Consider the following 18,870-nt stretch of genomic DNA (forward strand, 5'->3'; position numbering starts at 1 on the left):
ATTAAAAGCGTTCTAAACCTTTTTAAAAACTCACCCCTAGATTTAGTCAAAAGAATAATTCTCCATTTAACTAAGAGGAAAGGAAAAAAGTCTCAAAAATGAATCAGAATCATTAAGGTTGGAAAGATCACTACAATCATCTGTCCAACTGTCAACTCATACCCACCATACCCACTAACCACGTGCCTCAGTGCCACATCTCCACGTTGAACAGCTTTAGGGATGGTGACTGCACCATTTCCCTGGGCAGCCTGTGCCGCTGCCTCACCACTCTCTCTGAGGAGAAAATCTTCCTAATATCCAACCTGAACCTCCCTCAGCGCAACTTAAAGACATTACCTCATGTCCTACAGAAACTCTAGAGTCGTAATGCCACAAAAGCCCACATCAAAGCTCTTCAGAGTGGAGATTAACAGAAGTTTGCCTCACCAAGTTCTACAGCCAGTCCCTGACAGCATGGGCCCAGCCCACAGCCAGGTTAACACAGCTGTAAGAACAGCTTCCTTCACTGAAGCCCAAAGCCATCATGTTCCACCTGACCACCATGCAAGCTTTCAAGACCTGGAGGCAAGACTTTCAGAGCAAATAAATTACACAGAGCCTACACTGATGCCTTATAACCACAGAATACCCCAAGTTGAAAGGGGTATTCTGTGCAAGCACCACTGAATCCAACCACTGAATCCTGGCTCCATGCAGGACCACCCGAAATTCAAGTCGTATGTCTGAGAGCATTGTCCACATGCTCCCTGAACTCTGGCAGGTGGAGTTCAGTAAAGACTGTGTGTGTGTGTGTGTGTGTGTGTGTGTGTGAAGAAAACAATGTTTAAACTCTTAAAAAAAATATATGTTTCCACAATAACAGCTGAGCAACTTCAATTATTCATAAACCTTGAGAGCCACAACTCCTAGTTTCTACAAACCTGTTCCCACTTAAAATGAAATAGATTCCTTTTAACTGAAAAAGAGAGAGAGAAAAAAAGAAAAACAATATCTCAAATAAAATTAATGACTGGTCTCTTTTACTCCCAAAGTTGTTACAACATCTCAGATAGTAAGAAAAACAGCTGTAGCTTTGGACTATATTTACACTGCTTTAGAGAAGCTTTCCCCCCAAATTTCAGGCAACTGTCATTAGGTGCGCTTAGGGGAAGAAAAAGAATCTGTGATCAGGGGAGGGATTTAATTCTGTCTCCTGTCTTCTTAAGGAAAAGTATACGAGAAGAGTTTCTTCAGTAAGTTCAATATCTGAAGACAAGAAAGGCTTTTAAGTTCCACTTGTAGTAAAGGAAACATAGAAGAAAAACATTCTGCAAGTGACAGTAATTGAATTAATGAACATTTGTGAGCTTGCAGAAAGAAAGAGAATAATTAGCCAATTTATCCTTTGATGAGAAGTTCATGCAGGTTATGGATTTGGGGAGTTTTGATCAGTTTCTCAAAACGCAGATTCCTGCAGAAATACTTCAGTCATGAGGTCACATCTGAACACGGAGAGCCAGTGGGCACCCAGCGAGGACAGGCTGCTGGTCACTCCACACACCCAGCGCTCCAGGGGTTGCGTCGGCACTTTCACCTGCAGCCTAAGAATAACATTTCTACTTTAAGCTATACAAACTCACATTTGGTCACTGAGAAACCTGGAAGATACTTCCTTTCTTCTCTATTTGTAGTCTTTAAGTTGGTGTCAGTGGTGGATTTTTTTCCCTTTAAATTCCAGTCAGATGCTAGGCCAGATTTAAACACAATCAGGTTTGATTCCGTAAGCTGTTTTACAAGATATTGGTACCCAATAAGCACTTACACCAACAGCACACAGATCCACCACTGAAAACCTCCTGGCAGAATGTATTAAGTTTGCACTTGGGACTTGGATTCTGAGGCTATAGGTGGGAGATCACACAGCAAGGACACAGGTTTGGATCTCCCACGTGCTCAAGTTTCTCAGCTTGTACAATTTCATCTACCCCACTTATAAGAAATTAAACTCCTCCCTCCCACAGCACACAGATACCTGTTCACTGTAAATGGTTTTATCCAGTTTATCTTAAAAGAGACAGGAGTTTCCACTCCTAAAACTAGCAGCAAAACTTCTTGGCAGAGATGCAGTACTATTACACAACACAGCAAAACTATTTCAAGTTCTTTGTCAAAATATAAATTCCTTAAACAAGCATTAAGTAGTTGGACTCTTGTGGCTATTTACAACCTTCTAAGCAGCACAGCAAAACAGGCATCTATCTGAAAGGTTAGCAGTGGCTGGAGGCTTAAGGAAGTCAAGAAGGACTTAAAAGTCACATCTTGCTCTGTAGCTGAGGGGTTGCTTTGTCTGTCCTTAAGACAGCTGCAGCTTCAGTTGAGGAAAAAAAGAAAAGATGTATTATTTAGCATAAATCACCACATATGCAGGATAAAATATAATAAAAGGAAACCTTCACAGTGTTTGTTTTCCAAGCCAATGACATATTCCAAATATATTTAGAAGGTTTATATTCTAATTGCAAAGAAGGAATAGCTGTGCTGAAGACACATATCGTGAGAACCATTAAGATAAGCAGGCTGAATATAAGACTTTGTTAATGTGGATCATTAGATTACTGTTAGTTCAAGTTTCCCTCCTCACAAAAATAAAAAAAGAAAAATACGTTTGAAGTAGAAGGCAGTTATTGTACAGTCATCTTAAGTGTAGGAAAAGGGACATTCACACCATCATGTTGTTGACACAGGTTGCAACTTTTGTTTCCAGCAGCATCCTGAATTGCCACCTATCCATCACTGACCTCAAATGCCTAGAAATATTTATTTGCAAGGGACAACAGGTTTAAGTCTTATGTCACCAAAAGTGTTTTGCTTTGGAGATATATATATATATTTTTCTTTTTTTGAGATGGAATTATTAATGCTCCTCTACCCAAAGCACCAATGTGCAATGGCTAGAATTAAAAAGGGGACAAATATGTATGTCATGAAATGTCTCAGGAGGTCCTTTTGGCTAGGAAGGTGGCCAAGAGCCAGCAGTATGCAAAGTAAGCTAACAGTGCTCATGGTTGCATGAAGAGAAGCACAGCCAGAAGATCAAGGAAAGGAACTGCCTTCCCCTACTTAGTGGTCATTGGACCACATTTAGGGACTGCATCTGATTTTGGGTACCAACAAAACACAAAGGACACCAATGAACTGGAGCAGGTTCAGCAGAGGCTGCAAATGTTGGAGGAGAGGACAAGGTCTTGAGCAGCTTGGCCTGACCTTAGAACTGAGCCTGCTGCAAACAGGAGGTTGGGCAGAAGACCTCCTGAGCTCTCTCCTAGCCTTCGATCCCCTGCTTCACCCAGTGCTTCTTAAGGGAAGATCTCAGGTATCCTGAGTTATGTCTGCTTTATAGATTACTTGGATAGGGTAGCATCAGGGTGCAGAAGTTTTTGCTATCTTATTAGTTTTTGAGCTATCAACTTCTCACTAAAATCCTATATAAATTGCACTGTTTACCATGAAATGTACCTAACAGCACTTTCCAACTTGCAGTGATACCTGAAGTTGGAATAAAAGTTGCTTAAAAAAATTATATATATTATTATTATTATAAATATATAATATATAATATATATTATTATATTATATATAAAATAATATATTACTTTAATATACAATTATATACAAATATATTATATAATATATATATTTAACAACCCAATAAAAACAGAGGATCTTTGCTAGTCTTAATTGCAGTGTACTTACTTGAACAATACTGGAAGGGAACATATAAACAGGAAAGGGAACAGCTGTTTACGAGGGTGGATTATGATAGGACAAGGGGGAATGGTTTTAAACTGAGATGGGGAAATTTAGGTTAGATATTAGGAGGACATTTTTTCACACAGAGGGTGGAGACACACTGGAACAGGTTGCCCAAGGAGGTTGTGGATGCATTCAAGGCCAGGCTGGATGTGGCTCTGGGCAGCAACCAGTGGTTGGTGACCCTGCACACAGCGAGGGGTTGAAACTCGATGACCTTCGAGGTCCTTCTCAACCCAGGCCATTCTATGATTCTACAGTTACTTACAGGTCCTTAAAAATTACAGTAAATACAGCACATATACTTCTCCAACTCACAACGTCCTTGGAAACTGCACCATTGCTGAAAAGGCTCCTCAGAACATGTCACTTCAGGCTTCAGTTTCATGGAATTCAAATGCATTTTGTGTTTGCTCTGAAGTGGCTTTACCCTACACCAGTAGAAACAGTCACTGGCGTACCCAGGACCCACCTGAGCTGATGCCTGTTCTGTATAAGCTCAGTTTCCCACAGGATTTTCATTTCTGTGTGCTCAAGACAAGGCTGTGTTCAACAGCCAGCATTCTTTAGAAGAATATCTTGGAACAAAATGTCACATTTGATTGAGGAAGCTAATGAGCAAGACTTGACTTCAGCCACGCTGTCACAGGTAATAAGGTTTTCTCTCCAATCTCTATCACACATTAACATTTTACAATTCTGTATTTCACTAGGAGAATGAAAGAGAGGCTGGACACAAAGTCATACCTCACTGAATTTTACTCCGCTCTAAAAGGTCCTTCAAGCATGAGCACATTACAATGCTTATGCAATCCAAAGAAGAAGCCCCAAGTAAAAGCTTTAAATCAGGATTGAGGAGGCAGGACAAACACACACAAAAAAAAACCCTCCCCCCAAACTGCTAAATAATGCTTTTAAAGTCTACAATTCTGCAATCTCACCAGCATTTCACTCCAGGTCATTACTGCCTCTTAAAGTGCTAAATAATCTCACAGATTTGTGACAGAAACAAGGAAGCTTCAGGAGGGTTTTACAATGCCTGTAAGAGTCACTGAGAAGTAAAACTACACCTGGATTCAAGGAAACTCACTTACCAAACCTCATATTGCAGGCTACCTCTAACACCATCCACTTAGGTCTACACACTGAAATTTGTCAGTAGATAACAATCATCTGGCAACTACTAAGTAGAAAAGCCACTTTTTGCCACATCAAACCAAAAGCTCAACATCATAGATAACATCAAACCAAAAGCTCAACATCATAGATAACATCAAACCAAAAGCTCAACATCATAGAAGCATCTTCAATTCATTGTTGATATCTGCCCCTGAAAACAAAGTCTTTGGTTCCATATTTGGCTTTTTAAAAAGAACTAAATCCTAGAACTTCAGCAAGGGAGGCACACATGCATACACATATATTTTGTATGTGGAATTATGGCAATAATTACTTTTACTGATTTCTATTAGTTCTGCTCCATTACAGTGTTGAAAGATGCGGAGGGAAGAAGAAAATTAAGTCCCTTCAGGCCAGTAGTGAAGATTTCAATGGGCACATTCTTTTTCTAATGCAAAACGTGAGGTTAAAAAGAAGCAGCTTTCCACACCCCAGAATACTGCAGTCTTCCAGAAATGCAACCAGATGCTGAAATACTTTAAGTGTTGTCTCCGTCTTCAATGTTTCCATTCTTAACAAGCTTACTTTATTAATTTTTTTTTTGAAGAAAGTATATTTGATCAAGAAGAAGACTGAGTAGGTAATATGTCAGCTAAAAATGAAAAATTAAATGAAAATGAAGTCTCATGCTTGAGAAGAGCTTTCAAGCCACAACAAATTGATTCTTTCTTTCTTTCTTTCTTTATTACTTCATGCCTTATGAAAAGGCATAATTTTTAGCCATTTCTCATGAACTTTCAACTTGGCCCCTTATGAGTTCACCCAGTAGAGCAGCAGCCACATCCAGGTGGCTCAGGTCTGTCTACATGGCTTACAGTGCCATGGTTCTGGCATACTTGCTCTGTTTCCATACACACTGTAGAACAACTTGGACTGCGAGGCAGCCTGTTCTAAATAAAATATCATACTTGGTAGCAACGTTCCTTCAAGCTTAGAATAAATCACATGAGACTAGATGCATAAAATCCAGAAGAGGCAACCTGGTTAGCTCTCAGACTCATTACTGCCTCCCCTCCATCCTCCAAAATGACTACTTTCAACAGGGAATAAGTTAGACTCTCTTGCCTTTCCCTCTTCGTTTCTACCTCACTACCTAAATTAGCTGAGGGTATAAGGTAAAGAGTAAAAATGAAGTATGGGCTTGCTTTCAAAATTAACTGAAGCTTAGATTTGCCAGATTTTTACCAGTTTCCAGTAAACAATAGCTATGTGGAAAAACATCCTATCAATAGCTCACCCTTTCTCTGTTCCTTCCCCATCGTTTCCAATGTGTTATTTTTGCTTGGAAAAGGTAGAATAAATGCAGCCATCAGATTAATACAACTACACAGCAAGTACCAGCCTGAAATCATGTGTAACTGTAGACTTTCATATTTAGGTGGCTAACTTACAAAAACAAACAAACAAATGATAGCAGAGATGTTAGGTTATAGGTCAGACAGTGCTTTCAGGCTAGAGTAACACAAAGCAGCTGAATTACCCTGGAATTGGGTGAGAGTCATACAATTCATACTGGTCTATCAGAAAACTGTTCCATTTGATACCAAATTTTCCTATCACTGCACTCAGATTATTTTGACATGCCAGTGACAACTTTACTATGGAGGTCTCCAAGGTAGGCATGCAGAGTAAAGCATGTATGAGTTTATGCATGTCCTTCTATGAATTTATAGGCACAGTTTCCCCTAAAAGAGGATATGGAAGTAACCACTTCTCTAAGGCAAGTCAGTAGATAATGTCAAGAAGTAACTGAAGTATTTGAGCATCCTATGACAAGTGTTACACTCCAACCATTAGTTGCCCAAATTAGCACAATCTGCAGAGGGACCACAATAAATGAGCAACATACTTTATCTGCAGTAAAGATGACTGGAAATCCCACTGTGTTTTTTTTTTTTTTTTTTTGCAAGCTTCATGGCCTACTATTTCATCCAAGAGGGTAGGAAACCAGGACAGTTCCAACTACATGACCTTGCTAGAAGCTCTGGGTCTTCTGGGCAGCAAGCACATAACTACTTCAGGGTAGATTTCTCTGATTTTACTAATGTCTGGGGCATGTAGAAGTGGAAGAAAGAATCTATTTGCCCATGGAAACAAGAAACTTTTCTTAAGTTGCTGCTATAAGTAGTGCAAATCCCATGCTTTGGTTGGAGCCACTCTTAGGAAAAAAAGTGAAATGGTAACATGGTCAAAACTCATCTTAAGGGCATCTTTCCAAGTCTGTCGTTCAAACAGGCTTATGTACTGGCAGTTACCAGTTGCATCTTCAGCTTGAAAGAGTCACAAGTATCTTACTGAATTTTACTTTCCATTATCAAGGGTTGAAAACACTAAAATGGGTTACATTTAGACTCCTTTCATCCTTCTGTACCCTAAGCAAACACTAAGCAGCAACAAAATCAAGCTCTGCTTCTATCAGTGGTGGAGAATGGAAGCTATAATGGAGTTTGGTGACAGGGACATTCGCAGCAAAAAGGGAAACAGTAACACAAACACCCCACTATGATGACCAGGTAAAAGAAGATAAAAACCTGCAAAACAAAGACAGAATACTTTGAAGGTCAATACAGCTATACCAGCTGGTAAGCAAAATGTAAGCACTTCCATTCAGGGCTCAAGAAACATCCTCACATCCTCCTGCGGTAATCGTGGGAGGTGTCCTTTCTCAAAGAGTAGAAAGATGGTCAGTAGCAAGGAAAGGGGGAGGTACCATCGTTCCCTCCTTCCCTCTGCCTCTACCTGTTCTGTCCTTTGCTTTCTTTTAGGTGCTCATTTTCAGGCAGAACAGGGTGCTGGCAAGGACTGATGTCAGAAGATTGAAAAAGGGGGATAAGACAACATGGGAAGATGAGAAAGAAGAAACACGAAGAACAGAGGAAACTGCTCTTGCAGTATTATTACTGAAGGGAAAGAACAAAGCAAAGGCAGGAAGAATGCAAACTAGGGCAGGATGATTGACTGCATTGCCGTAACACATTTGTTCTTAACACAGTGCAACACTGAAAGTCTTCAGCATCTCTTTTGACTTAGGGTATGTACTTTCCATAGTCCTGCCCTTTACCACAAAGGCAAAGCAGTAGTTAGAAATATTATTTGAAGAAAATAAGTAAAAGAAGTTTCTAAAACGCTTTCAGCAGACTTAGCTATAATAAATCAGTAATATGAGCTGATACAATACCTGAGATGGTAACCTGTACGAAATAGCACAGTGCACTGATGCAGATTTCCTCCCAGTTCTTTGTTGCTGTTATTACCATTTGTTTGTGTAAGACTGAAACGATTATCATGATTTTATTTTTATTTTCACACTTCAAAGCTACTCCCAAATTGCTTGGTTTGCATGTGATGTTAACTGAACATTCAGGATGCAGAAGAACAAGAAAACTCCTTGTTCACGCTGTGCAACTCATTTCCCCTTCAAGAAAAGAAATACCCCTCAGAATTTCAAACCATCCCAGTGGGAGGGAGGAAAGGGAATGAAAAGCTAAAAAAGTCTGTAGTATCAAAACTTAATGCTGAAATATTTTCCCTCCCAAAAGGAAATCTCAATCTAGCAGTTCTCAGGCTTCTCATTTGTATACAGCAGCCTAAGGACACAGCACTGATCTTTGGAAAGACCATCTCTGACTCCAAACACTTGTACTGTCAGTGGCCAGGGCAAGCAAGGTTCACAGAACATGACTATCTAAGATCCTTGGATGTCCCATTCTGGTCTCCCCACCAAACAGATGGGCACAGACTGTATGACCTCTTAATCTGTGCCCAGAGTATATCCCATTTCCCTTATCTTTCTCTAGAAGCACCCTTGCTCCTCTCCCTTCTGCAAGTGGTACAGCATGAACTCCTCTTTTCCTCCTTCAACCCATCTGTTCTTGCCAGGCTGCCTTAACACTGACAGCATGAAGGCCTAGCAAGCCCAAATTTAACAAATCCCACATTGATCTTCATGCTTCCTAGAGGCACAGCCTGTTTGATGGTATGCATCCAAGCCAATGTTGATATGGATGCAGCTCTGTGAAGGTAAAGTGGGAAAGAGAATAAAAGACTTGCTCTTATAACTGCCTATTAGATCTATGGGAAGGGATGACAGTCTCCATGAGCACAGGTTTGGTTCATACTAAGGTGCCCACTTCTATCACCTGCCTGCCTACCAGATTGTGCAAGTATTACCAATACAGTAAATAAATTGTTGCTGTGTCATGGATAAGTCTCAAAACCTGAAGCATTCTGGAAAAAAAAATAAAAGGCAGAGTTTGGGTTTTGTTGTTGTTATTTTTGCTTTCTGTTTCTTATATGAAGAGTACTGATCATGTACATACTGAGTACATACATGAAATCAGTGGCAAAATTTCTATTCATCATCAGTGCAGTCTGGTAATGGCCACAGGAGCCCATACTCAATATGCTGACCCCAGTAGCATCACGGTTTTGGGGTCCAAGAAAATTTATCAGTTCATTTTTGGCAAAAAGGCACATAATATGTGGCAGAAAGAATACATTATGGTGTAAGTCTTGCTTGATCAAACTTGTTGCTTTTTATAATGGTGTAACTGCTTCAGTGGACAAGGGAAGAGCCACTGATGTCAGCTATCTGCATTTCAGTGAGGTCTTTGACACAGTCCCCCATAACATCCTTCTCTCCAAATTAATAAGATGCAGATTTGACAGGTGGACTGTTCAAAGGAAGAGGAACTGTTTATAACATCATACCCAGAGAGTGATGGTCAATGGCCCAATGTCCAGATGGAGATCGGTGACAAGTGGTGTCCTTCAGGGATCAGTACTGGGATTGGTGGTCTTGAACATCTTCATCAATGATATCAGCAGTGGGATCAAATGCACCCTCAGCAAGTTTGCAGATGACATGAAGCTGTGGGATGCAGTCAAAATGCACGAGGAACAAGATGCTATCCAGAGGGACCTAGACAGGCTTGAGGATTGGGCCCAGGTGAACCTCATGAGGTTCAACAAATCCAAGTGCAAGGTCTTGAACATGGGTCATGGTAATCCCTGCTATCAGTACAATCTGTAAGGATGGAGAACAGCCCTGCCAAAAGGAGCTGGGGATACTTGTGGATGGGAAGCTGGACATGAGCCAGCACTGAGCCCTTGGCTGCACCAAAAGAAGCGTGGCCAGCAGAGTGAGAGAGGTGATCCTGCCCTTCTGCTCTGTGCTGGTGAAACCTCACCTAGAGTACAACAATGTGGAGTCCTCAGTGCAGGAGAGACACAGACCTGATGGAGTACGTCCAGAGGGCAGCCACAGAAATGTTTATGGGATAGAACATCTTCCCTATGAGGACATGCTGAGAGAGCTAGGGCTGTTCAGCCTGGAGAAGAGAAGGTTCCAATAGCAGCCATTTACTTTCTAGAGGGTGGCCATAGGAAAAAAGGGAACAGACTTTTTAGCTGGGTCTGCTGTGACAGGACAAGGGGAAATAGTTTCAAACTAAAGGAGGGGAGAATTAGGCTGGATATAAGGAAGAAGTTTTTTACAGTAAGTGTGGTGAGGCATTGGAACAGGTTGCTCAGAGAGGTGGTGGATGCCTCATTCTTGGAGACATTCAAGGTCAGGCTGGGCCAGGCTCTGAGCAATCTATTTGAGCTGTAGGTGTCCCTTTTCATGCCAGGCGAGTTGGACTAGATGACTTTTAAGGGTTCCTTCCAACTCAAACAGTTCTATGATTCCATAAGTCCTACGCTTGCAACATTGATAACCAGTTGTACATAGGCTGTTTGTGTAAAGAATGCCTGTTCAGGACCTTATGTACCTTCAGAAGATATTAGTTAACTGTGAGTGAATTAGCAGCATGGTACAAAGAGATGAGGAGACAGAATCCTGCATGACTCATTTTCTTGGCCACGATATCTCTGTCTGAGCATCCATCTCTATGTAGGAAAATACATACCACATGAGCTACAGCTACATCAGCACTTAGCACAGACCAACAGAAACGGCTCTGCCAAGGAAAAAAACCCAACAGTGCCAATCATTTGAAATTGAAACTACATAGTGGGGAGCAGGAGGAAAAGGTGTTTGTTTTTAAACAAAGCACCTGATACTGACACTGGACAAGCTCCAGCCTTGTCTCTGGGACTGGCTGACTGGTGGCAGGCAGGATGCAATAAGACAGCTCCCAGAACATGTCCTCCCACTTATTTTCAGGTGTTCCCAGACTAGCCCACAATACCAGCTGAAGAAATAAAAAAAAAAAAAAGAAGAGAGAGCTGGGACATTTGCTTCCAAAAGCAGACTGAGCTAAACCATTAGTGTATGCATGCCTATTAAGATGAAAAAAATGCATGTGAAGTAATGCTGGATGCAGTAACTGATATCAGAAAGGAGATACTCACAGGTACATGGTTTCCTATGGTGACAGTGCTAAAGATTATACCTCCCAAATCTTCTCTCACAGGCTGCCATTTCACCTGTTCAATCTACATTTTTTTTTTCAAACCCTGTCTTCTCACTCCTGCATTTCTCCTATTCTCCACGCTCCTCTGTACATCTGTGACTGTAGCTGGTTGGAACATAACTGAGTACTCAGCCCAGGAACCTGCAGGCAGACTAGCACGCATTAAAAACACCAAGCCCAGGCACTTGGTTACAGTCAGGTACGATATTCAGTACAAGTGCTGGAAACTATCTTATGTGAAGGGCCTCTCAGCTGCAGCAGAAAGCTGAGAAGTGCTTGCTCGCATCTTGTTGAAGTGAGGGACGGCTCACTTGAGAATGAACTGCCAGGAGTGTTTTAAGCTCACCAAGCTGGTGTGGGGCTCTTAATTGGTTTTGTGCGTGGGTGGATGGGAACTGCTCACTTGATTACAGCTGAGTCTTGAAATCAACATCTTTTATAGGAGAGTACATCATCGATGGGCAGTGCTCCTGGAGCAGGACTCCTGGTTTTGTTTCTTTGGAGAGTTCAGTTCTCTTGTTGTGAGACTGCCGAGACCTGAACCAGCATGGGGACACAGGAGAAGGTCTCCAGAGGATGTGTTAGATACTCAGGCTGGCTGCAAGCCAACTTGCTAGTGTAATCATATCCATAGTTTGTTTCAAGGCAAAGTCAGACAGGTTAGCTTACCAGCATCAGTGTCTGACTTCACCTTGAAAAGGAGTGCTCAGGCAGCCCCACACACGATGCGAAGTGACTCATGAGGCTGAGCCTGCAGCCCCTGCTATCTCAATTCTCTTTCCACAGCCTGGCAGGAGCAAGCAGCATTTGCAGCTCAAGCTCAGGCGCTGCCACACATCTCCCAGCTCGGTGCTGGCACATGGCATGGAGCACAGCTCAGTGCCTGCAGATACTGAGGATCTTAAGCCTGGATCACAGTGTCAGTGCTGTGCTGCTGTGGCCATTCCCTGCATCTCTTCACATAAGTTGTATTTTTTCATTTCGTTTTTCCTCAGTTTATCCCCCTTTCCTGACAGGATTTTCACCAGTTGTCCTCCTCCCCAGTATTCCAGCAAGACCTGCCTTCTTTAAGGATCAGAGTCTGCTACCAAAGCCTGCAATCCAGAAAAGTAAATTCTTCCATGTAGTCTTCTGGCCTATATTACAGAGCCAAAGATTCCAAAGGAAAGTCACATAAAACAAGCTTTCCAATCAAGAGGAACAAGAAGATGTTCATTAAAAAATAAATAAAATAGCCTCATGAGCCAAAGGACATTAAGCCACACAAGATCAGATCTCCAGGCAGCCCTGGTTTGCTCTTGCAATTCACCACTAACACTTCACATGGCCCCCTGGGAGAAATAAAGCTGCCCTGGCTCTGTTTACCACCCGTGCCTGTCTGTACAACTGAAGAGGTTTTGCTAACATCGGTTACATCGAGGGACTGTAATTCCAGGGCAAGAGTGATGGAAAGATCCCTGAGCCAGAGGGGAGCCTTGGGCTTACAAGAGCCCAATCCAATTGCAACCAATAATACGATGCTGTCCCACAGCTGTCCCTGAAATGTGGACATTTCAGTTACACGCTCAGCCCTAGCAGGTTTCATAGCAAAAAGTATTGTATTATTCATCAGCAAGCCAGCAGGAAAGTTAACCAATGTGCTGTCAGCTCATTTCCTATCGTTTAATGCTTTCCTGGAAGTATTTTCTACTGTTTTTCTGTCAACGGCAGTACGTACAGTATCTGGTGCTGTCACATGATTTCATTCCTGAAGAACCATAGGCTTCCTGTCTCCAAGCATCTATTAGCCCTGCTGATAAGTCTAGTGCTACAGGAATGTGGGTTTGCACTTGTTTCAGCTGAAATGCTGCTGAAAGCGATACACAAATTACGAGAACAGAGCAAGTCAGGAGATATTTCTAGATGCAGCTCCACCCGTTCAGTTTGGAAATGCAGTGCTGCACATAACCAAAGAGTCAGAGGGAAGCAGGCTCTCCCCAAAAGCCGTAAGTCTCTTCTGGATTGGTGTTCCTCTAAAAATGCCAGATAAACTCGGGGACAAACAGGCTAACCGGTTTCTCATCGCAAGCGCAGCGCTGCCTCAGCTCTCGGAGGCTCTCCCAGCACAAAATGACGCTCTTTAGAAACGCATAACTGTTCGAAGCGGGAGGTGAATTGCGCGTCAGCAGCGGTGCAGGGGGTGCTGCAGGTTTAGGGAAGTGATGCCATTTCTCCTCTTTCACTTCGGGATACACTGGGCTGGCCGGGGGCGGAGACGGGAAAGATGAATGAAAACCCGGGTTTACTAAAGCGTGCGAGCCGCAGAATTAATTTATTTCCAACAGTTGCTAACATGGCTCCTTTGTTCCGAACGCCTTTGTCACAAACCCAGCTACCTGCTGAGCCGGGCCGGGACAAAGCGCTGCCACCGCGTCCCCCTCCGACCCCCTCAGCCGCTCCGCTTTAACCCTTCTCACGGAAACGCGGGGAAAGCGGCAGCGGGGAGGGCAGATCCGGCACAAAGACGGCGCGCATCGGTCCCGGAGTTGAACTCGGGATCGCGCGGAACTTCGCCGCGCCATCACCGCTCCGGGGGTGGGCGCAGCGCCAGCAGAACCCCGAGCCCCCGCGCTCCGCAACCCGGGCCGCGGCCACGGCTCGGCACGGCGGCGGGGACGCCCCGCAAGGCGGCCTGCGGCGGGCACGGGGTCCTCCCGCGTCCCAAGGGGCAAAACTTCGCTCCCAGCATCGGACCCGGCCCCGGCCCGGCCGCCCCGCCCGCCGCCATCCCCGGAGCCGCCCGCGAGCCTCGGGCCGCGCCGCGCCGCCCACTCACCGCGCCGCTACAGCCCCATGGCGCGTCCCGGGCCGCCGTCGCCGGGCGGTGCGGCGCCGCGATCCGGCTCGCCCTGCTCCGCTCCTGCGGCGCCCGGAGAAGGTGAGGAGGAGGAGGAGGAGGCGGCGGATGAAGGCGGGTGCCGGTGCCGCCTACCGGAGGGCGAGGGGGGGAGCGCCCGCCGCCCAGCCGCAGCCTGAGGGCCGCCCGCACCGCTTGCTGCAGCGGGGACCGAGCCCGCCCCGGGGAGGGGAAGGGGCCGGGAGGAAGCTGCCGGACCCCGGCAACCCTCCGAAGACTGTCCCTTCAAGGGCAGCGGCCGGCCTCCGGGCGCGTTGTACAGATAGAGGTTGAGATGTAGATGGCATTGAGGCAGCCTGGCCTCCCTCCCGGCAGCGCGCACCTCTCTCCCCCTCCGGCCGCCCCCCGCCCGCACGGTACCTGTGAGCCCACCGCGGTCCTACGGCAGGGCGGTGCCGTCCCGAGGCCGTGCGGAGGCAGCCGGCCCTGCCCCTCTATCCCAGCCCACAGATCCGCGTCCCTTCCTCTCCAGCAGCGTACCTTGAGGACCTCTGATCTTCAAAGTTGCTATCTGCCCATCAGGATCACAGGCGTGCCAGGCTGTAAGGCTCTCCCCTCCGAGAGAAAACTGACCGTCGTCTGAGGCATCCACCAGTCGCGTTTAAAGTTGCCGAGCGCCGTACCTACGGCCCGAGGCAGGCAGCCTGCCCACCCTCACTGCCACCCGCATCTACCCAGATGTGTGCTGTGCTGGGGCAGGCTGGCAGGCCGCGTTTCCATCCCCACAGCGTCCAACAGAGTCGTCGTTTTCGGATGTCCTTTAGAAATGCTAATTAACCTCTTTTTTCAAAGTGTTTTCCGTGTCTAACCTGAAAATAGCTCTCTGCGTGACTGTTAAAGGAACATAGTTTGATTTCCTCCTCAATCGTAACATTCAAGAAGCATGGTGAAAACGTGAAGGTCATAAAGTTACACATTTAATGATGGCTAGGAAATGCTGTCCGTGCCTCAGCACTGAAGGCAAAACGGGCTGCTGCTTGCTTCTCCTGCACTGGGGGAATGCTGTCCCTCTTTCACCTCGGTGCTGATGGCTGTTGCCATCTGCAGAGCGGCTGCGAGGCAGGGCAGGCACAGCAGCCTGCTGCAGCCACGCTGCCCATTAGCAGCCAAGGAGCCCCACCGAACACTGGGCATCAGGCAGCAGCACTCCTGCCTCACCTCTCACTTCAGTTATGTTTTGCACATCCAAACATCCAAAGGTTTCAAGCTTAATTCCATGCATGGACACAGCTAGAAAACTGGTTCCTCCTCTTGTCTCCTGCATCGTGGTGACAGTTCTATTTACTGTATCTCGATAAGCTGTTCCCCCCGACAGACCCTAAGTTCCCCATTTCTGAACCTGTCAGGAACTGCTCTAGGTAAGAAAAGCCATTCTCAGGGGCTTCAGTAGCAGTTCAAATATGCTTCCCAAAGTCTTCTAACTGAGCATTATGAGGCACTCATAATTATGCGAGATGCATCATGAGCATCAAAAGCCCGATCCGTACTGACCTTCCTTCCCAGACACCATACTTTTGCCCACAGATGTAGAGGCATTTTAAACATAAGCTGGGAAGAGTCCGTGTTTCAAGTCCCTTCCCTTTGCAGCAAGGTAAAGGATTAGAACAACAGCCTGGAACTTCCCAGGGCCTCCCACCTGTTGACTGATACCAGGTTGCAGTACCTGGCCATCCATCTGGGGGTCATGCAATGCCATTTCAGCCCTAGAGGAGTTCCTGCAAATCCCTTGATACCAAACTGTAGTCTGATGTAACATCTTGGGATGGAATTTACGTGCACTATTTATGCTTCATGCTCATTATCAGGTCCTATGCAAAGTTAAAACTAAACAGCATTTTAAAGCTATCAGTGGCATGAATTATAAAGCCCTCAGCTCTTCTGATTGTCAGCAGTTAGAGAACCTTTTCCTACACTGTACTTTCATTTTAACAGCATAATTATCTCTTATTTGCCACAACTCAAATAAACTGTGTGTTACAGCAGAAGCACAGCCTGTATTTAGAAGCAGTACATCAGTACATTCCAATGTACATTAGAAAAAAAGCCGAGAGGGGACCCCACTAGTTGAGCAATGTCACACTCTCAGCCATAGCCAATACAGCCTGCTGCGAGTAATAAAAACCAGCAAGGTCACCTGCACGATTAATTTAGTCTCTTAAAGAAGGTGACAGAAGTGACAAAAAAAAAAACACCCAACCCAAACAGACAGCAACCTAGCGCAGGTATTTGTGAAAAAATCAACAACTGCAGTCCCTCACTGTTTTGGAAGGAAGTTCTTGTCGTACAATTCACTGATAAGAACGAGATCAGTAAGGAGTACACACGCTGTGCCCCTGTGAAGGACCTGCCACGTTTTGACACCGCGCAGCTCTTTTCTCAGAAGTGCCACCCAAGCATTATTAAATGCACCACAAGGAGTTACTCTTCAGCAAATGCTTTCACAGTATTGTTTTGTTTTCTTTTTGACAAGTAAGAGTTTCCATTTTCTGGTAATGCAGATGGCAGCTGAAACACTTGTACTTATTTTACTTAAAAGAGGTGAAAGGATGCATTTTAACTAGCACCACAATAGTCATAAAATAGTAAGGAAAGATAAGAAAGAGAGAAAAACAACCCCCTATCTGCACAAAGGGCTTCTTTTACCTCAGTTTCAGAAACCCATAGCCCAGATTTTACTAAGGATGAGACATGATCCTCTCAGCATAAGTCAGAACTTTCTCATACTCTGCTTTCAATCCTCCTCACCCGCTGTGGCCTCCAGGGGCCCTTTTGCCAGGTGGGCAGCGTTGGGGTGTGATGAACCACACCTCTGCTGTTAGTCGTGCTGATAGCGCTTTTCCTAGGAACTGTACATCAGCTGACAGTTTGTGTGTTTATTTCTTAGTGGTTCATCTTCTTGCTCTGTTGAGCTGGGTGCAATTTAAGGGACCACAGTACATTTGGCAATTGGTGACAGTGCTGTGCGTTTAGAAGAAAATTGCTGTAATGGAAGCATACTGCTAAGTATAGCGATGCTTGTGATATCAAAGGAACAATAATGGATTAAGTACTGCAGGGCCAACTGTTGTGTTTCTTTGTTACCTTGAGCTGATCAAAGTTTTTGCTTGTGGAAAAAGCTGTGTATTACATAGGCTTTACTTTCTCCTAGTACCTTTGCTTGTTGGAACACATGAATTCTGATTTTGGTTTAAATGGCTGTGCTCTTACAATGTATGAAAATGAATCTCACCTCTTGTCATCTGAAAATCTGTGTTTTATATGAAACTGTGCTGAAGACCTCTGTAAGAAATGGCCAAATGCTGGTCTGAGCAGTGGAGGCTTTCCAAAGCTGGTAGCAGCTGACAACAGAACGCTGTAATTAGCAAGTCTGATGCTAATGCACTTGTCAAGATGTTCAGAGATGAATGAAGCTCAGATTACCCGAGGTGTAGAATGCCATCCAGCAAACACCCAGCGGTACCTTCTGGGAGGTGTCACATGGGGAATGGGATGCTCAGGTAGAAGTGCAGACTGGAGGGCATTTGTCTGAGCCCAGCTTAGCACTGTTCTAAGCATGTACATTTGGGGTGTGAACTCCCTGCTAGATGAAAAGTTCAGTGAGTGGTGGGGGGAATCTGAAGTCCAAGAGGCTGCTGGTGGGAGCAGGAATTCCAGGAGGGGCATGTTAGCTATTGAGCTCTGCAGGGAAAGGTGTCCATACTAAATAGTTTTCTGTGCTATGTATGCAGGACGGGTGCTCCCAGTCCAGTTATTGATCCTACATCATCATAGCCAGAAACTTTAAAATGTTTGCCTGAAGCTTTCTAGTTTACATTTAATTAATGAAAAAGAAATGTAAGAGATATGAAAACAGGCCCTCTTGGGGATCCATGCAAATCTAGAAATGGTATTAAACATCTCCAGATTTGCTTATATCAAAGCCTTGTTGCACTTTTTGAGGCTTTCATCTTAGGAGCCTTGTGCTAGTTGGGTTAGCATCTCTCGTTTACCTCTGATAGTGTACAGTATATATTTAAGCATTTTGTTTTTACTTTGTGTAATCATACATGCTGAGATTTACTGTGTGGGCCTGCGGTTTGTAGTTCATTCCTCCCCATTCAAAGCACTGCACAGGTAACAATCCTGAATTATGTGATGCAGTCAGAGATTCATTTATTTGGTCTACACGTGCTGACTCCATTCCTGGGACAGTGTCCTGTGTAATTACCTGCAGACATCCTGCCCCCAGAATGCATTCTTACAAATGAGTTGCAGAACACTATGGAAATGTGTTATAAAGAACCATCCTGCTGAGGTAGAGAGGAGGATGCCATGAGAGAATATATTGAGGAAGCTCAAGGGAGACCTTACTGCTCTCTATAACTACCTGAAGGGAGGTTGTAGTGAGCTGGGGACTGGCCTCTTCTCTCATGTAACCACTGATAGGACTGGAGGGAATGGCTTCAAGCTGTGCCTGGGAAGGTTCAGGCTGGACGCTAGGAAACACTACTTCTCTGAAGGGGTGGTCAGGCACTGGAATGGGCTGCCCAGAGAGGTGGTGGAGTCACCAACCCTGGAGGTGTTCAAGGAACGTTCGGATGTTGTGTT

General features: G+C 44.7%; 1 protein-coding gene across 6 annotated transcripts in view; it reads right to left on the reverse strand.

Annotated features, from left to right (window-relative positions):
- The window catches only part of ELMOD1 (ELMO domain containing 1), a 42,016-nt gene extending 26,962 nt beyond the window's left edge, over positions 1–15,054 (reverse strand). For 2 of the 6 annotated variants that reach the window (XM_025146870.3, XM_015279594.4), the window contains exon 1: positions 14,764–15,054. The gene's annotated coding sequence lies outside the window, so the exon portion shown is untranslated. Of the gene's footprint in view, positions 1–14,202; positions 14,298–14,643 lie in introns of those variants that run through there. The other 4 variants (XM_025146871.3, XM_417165.8, XM_001233927.7 and 1 more) reach the window with 2 other exon arrangements.
- Positions 15,055–18,870: the final 3,816 nt, after the last annotated feature.

This window comes from Gallus gallus, chromosome 1, assembly GCF_016699485.2.
Source record: "Gallus gallus isolate bGalGal1 chromosome 1, bGalGal1.mat.broiler.GRCg7b, whole genome shotgun sequence".
NCBI classification, from domain to species: Eukaryota; Metazoa; Chordata; class Aves; order Galliformes; family Phasianidae; genus Gallus; species Gallus gallus.